Source organism: Melopsittacus undulatus, chromosome 5 (assembly GCF_012275295.1).
Source record: "Melopsittacus undulatus isolate bMelUnd1 chromosome 5, bMelUnd1.mat.Z, whole genome shotgun sequence".
In the NCBI taxonomy this organism is placed as follows: Eukaryota; Metazoa; Chordata; class Aves; order Psittaciformes; family Psittaculidae; genus Melopsittacus; species Melopsittacus undulatus.
In genome coordinates, this window is record NC_047531.1 from 28,442,907 (window position 1) to 28,450,448 (window position 7,542).

A 7,542-nucleotide genomic window follows, 5' to 3' on the forward strand; every position below is an offset into this window, starting at 1 on the left:
AACCCCTGAGGGACTCCACTAGTCACAGACCTCCAGCTAGATTCTGTGCCATTGACCACAACTCTCTGCCTTCTTCCTTTCAATCAGTTCTTGATCCACCTCACTACCTGATCATCAAGTCCACACTTCCTTAGCTTACCTATGAGAATGCTGTGGGAGACAGTATCAAATGCCTTACTGAAATCAAGAAAAACCACATCTACCGCTCTACCATCATCCCTCCATGTAGTCACTTCCTCATAGAAGGCTGTAAGGTTGGTCAAACATGACTTCCCCTTCATAAAACCATGTTGGCTGTTCTTAATAACCCCCTCATCCTTAATATGCCTAGAGATGGAGTCAAGAATAAGTTGTTCCATCACCTTTCCAGGGACGGAGGTAAAGCTGACCGGTCTATAATTACCCGGGTCCTCCTTCTTGCCTTTTGTATAGACTGGTGTGACATTTGCCATCTTCCAATCCTCAGGCACCTCTCCCGTTTCCCACAATTTACCAAAGATGATGGAGAGTGGCCTAGCAATGACCTCCACCAGCTCCCTCAGCACCTGTGGGTGCATTCCATCTGGACCCATTGATTTATAGATGTCCATATTGCATAGCTGATCCCTAACCCAATCCTCATCTACCAAAGCAAACTCCTCCTTTGTCCTGACTCCTTCTGGGGCTACAGGAATCTGGGCCCCCTGGGGAGAGTCTGCAGGAGTAAAGACAGAAGCAAAGAAAGCATTCAGCACTTCTGCCTTCTTTGTATCCTCTGTCTCCAGGGCACCCACCTCGTTCAACAGCGGGTCTATATTGCCTCTTGTGTTAGTTTTATTTGCTATCTATTTGAAGAAGCCCTTTCTATTGTCCTTAATCCGACTTGCAAGATTAAGTTCCAAGGAGGCCTTAGCTGTCCTAATTGCCTCCCTACATCCTCTAACAACTGTCCTATATTCCTCCCAAGTGGCCACCCCCTCTTTCCATAATCCATAGATTCTCCTTTTCCACTTCAGTTTGCCCAGCAGCTCCTTGTTTAACCACACTGGTCTCCTAGATCCCTTACTTGATTTCCTACTCATTGGGATGCTCTGATCCTGAGCTTGGAAGAAGTGGTCCTTGAATGCTGACCAACTAACTTGAGCCCCTTTACCACCTAGTACCCTTTCCCATGGGACTTCCCTTAGCAGTTGATTGAAGAGGCCAAAGTTGGCCCTTTGGAAATCCAGAACTGCGGCCTTGCTAGGTATTCTATTCCTCCCACACAGGATCCTAAACTCCACCATCTCATGGTCACTGCAGCCAAGGCTGCCATTGACCATCACCACTTCAACCAGACCCTCCTTGTTGGTGAGTACTAAATCTAGCAGCGCTCCTCTCCTAGTTGGTTTGTCCACCATTTGCATTAAGAAGTTATCGTCAATGCACTGGAGGAACCTCCTAGACTGTGAATGTTTGGCTGTGTGGGTCTTCCAGCAAATATCAGGGTAGTTAAAATCCCCCATGAGGACTAAGGCATGTAGTCGCGAGGCTACTTCCAGTTGCCTGTAGAAAGCCTCATCAACTCCTTCGTCCTGATCAGGAGGTCTATAATAGACCCCCACAACTGTATCACCAGTACCAGCCTGTCCCTTAATTCATACCCACAGACATTCCACTTGCTCCTTATCTGCCCCTGGACAGAACTCAATACATTCTAGTCGCTCTCTCACATAAAGAGCAACTCCACCACCTCGCTTTGCTGACCTGTCTTTCCTAAAAAGGACATAGCCATCCATGAGCACATTCCAGTCATGTGAGCTGTCCCACCATGTCTCTGTAATTGCCACTAGGTCATAACCTTTAGACCACACACAGACTTCTAACTCCTCCTGTTTATTCCCCATGCTGCGTGCATTGGTGTACAGGCATTTCAGGGAGCGAGCAGAGCATGCTGATGGCACCCTTGGGAGGTGGGAGGCCTTTGGTCTTCATTAATAGTAGGACAATACCTCACTAGTTCAGCTACGACCCCCTCGCACTTTGAATCTAACCTGAAGCTCTGTGAGTGAGCTCTGCTAACTCTTGTCTTAGTACCCTTTTTCACCTGCGGGACAGGGTCTAAACTATCCTTTCCCACACATAAAACAATAGATTGATAGTCCTCCCTAGTCCGCCATCCTCCAAGCCCTAGCATGTTTCTCTTAGGCTTGCCCCTAACAGGCTCAGTTAAATCCCCTCCCCCCTTCATATCTAGTTTAAAGCCCAGTCAATAAGCCCTGCTAACCCCTGCCCCAAAACCCTTTTCCCCCTCTGGGACTGGTGTATCCCACCTGCCACCAGCAAACCAGGTGTCTCATACAGCAGCCCATGATTGAAAAATCCAAAACCCAGTCACGTAGCCATACATTAATCTGCAGAATCTTCCTATCTATCTCTTCACCCTTGCTTTTAACAGGTACAGAGGCAAACACCACTTGCACTCCAGACCCTTTAACCAGCCGTCCCAGGGCCCTGAAGTCTCTCTTCATTGCCCTTGCCCTCCTTGTAATAATTTCATCACTGCCAACCTGAAAAACCAGCAGCGGATAGTAGTCAGAGGGCTGCACCAGATCAGAGAGTTTCTTTTTAACATCTCTAATCCGAGCCCCAGGTAAGCAGCAGACTTCCCTGTGGGATGGATCTGGTTGACAAATGGGCCCTTCTGTTCCTCTCAGAAGGGAGTCACCCACCACAATTACTCTTCTTTTCTTCTTGTTTGGGGAAGTTCTAAGGCATGGGGGTGAGTGACAAGCCCTGGGTGACTCACTAGATAGATGTACCTCTCCATCTCCATTTACCTGGCCCTCTAGTTCCAAGACCTCATACCTGTTATTCAAGGGCAACTGGGAGGGAGGAAGGGATTGTGAGGGTTTTCGCTTACCTCTCTGAGGAGGGACCTCCCTCCATCCATCCTTGTCCCTTAAGTTCCCTCCTTCTGTCTGATGGTAGGAGGGAAGGGGATCCATCACTTGTTCAACCACTTCCCTCTGCCCCTGCCTTAGGGTGTGGCTCCACCAATCTATTTCACTTTCGCATTCCCTGATGGCTCTCAACCTTTCTACCTCCTCCCTCAGTTCAAGCACCTGCCTGAGCAGATCATTTATTTGCTCACAGCGAACACAAGCAGTGTCACTGGCTCCCTCCAATACAAGTGCTGGGCTCAGGCATTCGCTGAAGCCAGAGACCTGCACGGCCACATGTCTGCAGGAAGGCTCAGTCTGGATACCCACATTATTACTCACTACCGCTTTTGATCAGAGCTAATCAGAGCTAATATATTCCAACTGGTAGTGGCTGGGCTCTGAATTCTTTTTGAGGTGCGTGAGCAATGCTTGTGTGTGAAAGGACATAACTGGAGATATCTGAATATGACTAAGCTGTCAGTGATGTTACTCAGCTTATTCCTTGGGAGCAATATTTTGTACTTCTCATGTGGATTCTTTATTATGATATATGACCCTGTGAATTGCACAGAAAATTGTGTGTTTTGACAAATTAATAAATGAGCTGTTCAGTTTCTTGATCTGTTTAAACTGTTTGCGATTAAAATAGACATAGTGTGTATATATATAATGCAAATCCTAATTGTCTTGTGTCCCCGAGCTACTGATTGCTTGATAGTAAACTTCCAGTCTGAAGACTGTCAGAAAATAAGTATGACTTGTTGAAAGAATATGCCTTGGGTCCTTACTGCTGTAACAGTGATGCAAATGTATTGGCTTTGTACTTTCTGGGTTGTGGCTTTAGCTATTGGCAACCTTGCTAGCTGAATGACTTATCTGTGCTACAGAAGGGCTTTTTACACAGATATGTTGGGTTTGTTGTAGACAGGACAATCTGTCATTCCTGCAGAATAAAGCTGCATGGTGCTGCCCAACACTTCTTTCTGTCAGCCCAAAGTGGGGGCTTTAGTACTTGAAACTATCTAAATTTCGTTTGAATCTCTAAGAAGTGCAATGTTCAGTTGTCCTTTCCTAAAACTGTGCTCTTTCTTCTGCATTCCTGGATAAGGGATTTGAAAGCAATAAGCTTCTGTTGTTTGTGTTACTGTCACAAAGACAGACTTGCCTTTTACGCAGTGGTTATTCAAGTACCAAGTATTATCCCACCTTAAAGGTTTCCTGAGGGAAGAGAAAAGCAGTGTACTCTGTTCCTACTCTTGCATCAAAAGTATGGCACTCAAAATCATGATACAGACTTCTTGGGAACTTTCCTCTGTCCTGGGCCTTCTGCAACCCAAGAGGCAATTCTTAATGGAAGACTGGTTCATAGGATTTAGGAACAACAATACCATTCTTGTTTTCACAAGATATGAAAGTAGATACTTCTATTATGGGTTTATTTGGAGAATCTTTTTGATAGTAAAACTGGGCTAAGAGCTAAAGGGCTGCTGAAACTGCCAAATGGTTTTGACAGTGAAGTGGGGTTTTTCTTTAGCTTTGCACTCAAAGGGCTTTAAGTAGATCAGTGATTGACCCTGCTTTCTCCACATCCTTGCTTGTGTAAATGTTACATGCAAGTGAGCGAGGGCATGTGCATTCTTCTAGTTGTCCCATGTTTGCACTTCCTTTACCATCAGAATATTGGTTATGGCTGGGTAGCCTTCAGTAATTTCAGTGGTCTGAACTGGGTCTTGAGGCTTCACTGGAAATATCAGTGATTAAAAAAATGAGTGTAATCTCTAGTACCAGACCAGCAGAATTAAATTGAGCTATAATTGTAGCATAACTTTTGAGGAAAGGCTGCATATATAGCTATTACAATGCTTTGGTGTTAATTAAAATAGAACGCAAAGCTTCCATTGATATTTAGGATACACAGTCAGTTGATTATAAGGATGTTTTAGGCTGAGGTTCTCTTGCACTAGCTGTTCTCCTGCTGCTCAAGAACCCCTGCCAGCAATGACTTCTGCGATATTCTTTCTGACCTCTTTGCTTGCATCAGTTCCGTGCTCCAATTACTGACTTTAAACCTTAAATCCTCATACCTCTTTGAAGTGAGTTCATTTATTACCTAATGCTGCCCTGAACCAACAGTTGTCACAGATGGTTTGTTTTGTAGCGTTATATCTATATGACTGTGAATAGCTGGATGGAGAGGGATGGAGAAGAGAGTGGGAGGTGAGGGAGAAGTCAAAACTATTAGGCCTTTTCTATTGCTCTCTTTCTAACAGTGTTATAGACACTTGAGATAAAAAGCTCTATGCTGTTCCATCATGGTGAGCTACGATAGGATTACTTGTTCAAGGTTATGAAGATCAATATTTAGATGTCTGGGTAATTCTATTACTATGTCTTAAATTTCAAAGCTAGACCTGAAGTAAACCATTATTTGTCACCTGGTCAAAGCTGGCACTGCTCTGAGCAACAGGTTGAACCAAGTTTTTTACACCAGTCCCTCCTTTATAATGTTTGGGGTTTCATTGTTGGGTTTTTTTTCTCCCTAACACCTGATGAGCCATTGTTTGCCTTTCCCCCCTATTTTTTTTTTTGTCTTTTAGCCAGAAGCTGCCTGTTTGCATCATTGTGGGTGGTTATTTAAAACATGCATTTCATCCTGAAATCTAAAGCCTCCATGAATTTTCATATTGCCTATGTAAAAAACATGCTAATTATAGATTAGGTTTTTCAGCTTCATAATTCTTTGGATTTAAATTTACACATGATGTGGCTAAAACATGGTTTTATTAACCTTTATTTTTAACAAAACTATGTTCCTGTCTGTTTATTTAGTGCTTATTTACCAACTGAAGCTCCAGTTCTGCGCTGAACTAACTTCTGTTGCAAATAGACCTATTAGAGTGATTGGGATGGCTTAGTTATAAAATGGTAATTGTGTGTATTTTTGCACACAAGAGAGCAGGAATGGATTAGATCAATATATACCTAATTGACAGTTGAGGTCTAGCCTGCAACTGAAACAGAACTGGGAAGTTTAACTTACTGTGATTGATTGTTTCAACAAAAATTTACATTTCACGTTCATTCAGAGAGATGTTTATGTTTTCCATAGGGCCAAAATGTTCCTTCACACTTTTTGTAGATGAAACAAGTGTGTCCCACCCCCAGAGTGCTTTCCTTCAGAAGCCAGAGAGAGCAAGTACAGCAGGCAGGGCAGGGCTATACCTGGAAAATATAGATTAACAAATAGGTGGTTGTGTCTTGGAGAAATCCAGCTGCATGTCTGTTCTATGCAGCTATATGTCAACAGCACCCTGGCTCTGCAGGCTGAGGTGAGTGTGATCTGTAGTCCTCAGCAAGCAAGATTTTTGAAAGGAAAAATAACCCCATGTCCACCTCTGGCTCATTACGATTAGACTTGTTTCCTTCACAAAGGGGAGAGACTGATGCAGAGTACCGTTGGCCTTGATGTCTGATAGTGTCCTGCAGCTGAGATGAAATGGAAAGCATCATGCAGCAGGAGTAAGCAGCTGCTCTCATTTACCTTGGACACCCACAAAGGGCTGAACAGCCTTTGCCTTTGAATTGACATCATATTCATACTGGCAGTACCGAAGCACTCAGTGTCTTATTTACTCATGAGAGTGGAAAGGGAAAAAAAAAGACTATTTGATTTACCAGCTTTATCTTGACTGCACAAGAATCACCGTTGCTATCAGGAGAAGCAGCGTGCTTGATCCCTCTGTACTGAGGGAACAAAGGAACTGGAAATCTGCCAGGTCTCTACAGGTAAGATTTCCTCAGCTGGCAGCAATCTCTTTTGCAGCCGTCAGCAGAGCAAGCTCATAAAAATCCTTTCATTCTGCATTAATCCTTCTGGTAGCAGGCTTTAGTTATGAATCTCTAGCAAGTGAAAAGAGGTATGATACCTGGTGGGATGCTAGTGAGAGGGATTGTGATAGGAAACTCATGGCAGGAAGAAAGGCTGGATGGTGGTAGTGCAGCAAAATAAAGCTGAGCTGGATAGCAGTAGTGAACTCCACAGCATTATAAGGTGTTTAAGGAACATATTTCTTTGTGGTTTAGGGAGCTGTAACCAGTGATCAGAGGGGCAGGCTTCTGTGCCAATGAAATGTACATACTGTGTGTGCCAACTCCAAGAAGAGTCCCTGCCATGGGAGCTGGCATAGTAGTGGTGGTGGTGGTGGTTGAGAACTTTGCCACCAACCTGCGGGAAAAGCCACATGAACTCAAGCCATGAGTGATCTGATAATGTCAAATAGCCAGCAATGGCCAGTGCTGAATGGAGTCACTGTGGGATCTGCATCACAATGGCCACTATGACACCAGAGACCAAAACAATTTCAAACACAGGCTGGAGCGAGGACACTGCAATGCCCACTGACAGGCCAGCAGTATCAGTAGTGTTACATGTACCAGAGCTGAACAGTATTTTGTGACATGCAGTGAATTCATCAGAGCTCTGGCTCTGCTTGTATGCCTCCTGTCACTAGCCTTGATATGAAAAGCTGTAAGATTGTGGGTTCATCACCAGCTTGAGGACACAGTGTAGTTGCAGCCTGTTTATTTTATCCTGCCTCCTAGAACGGAGCAGCCCATAAAATGGGAAACTTGGCTGTGC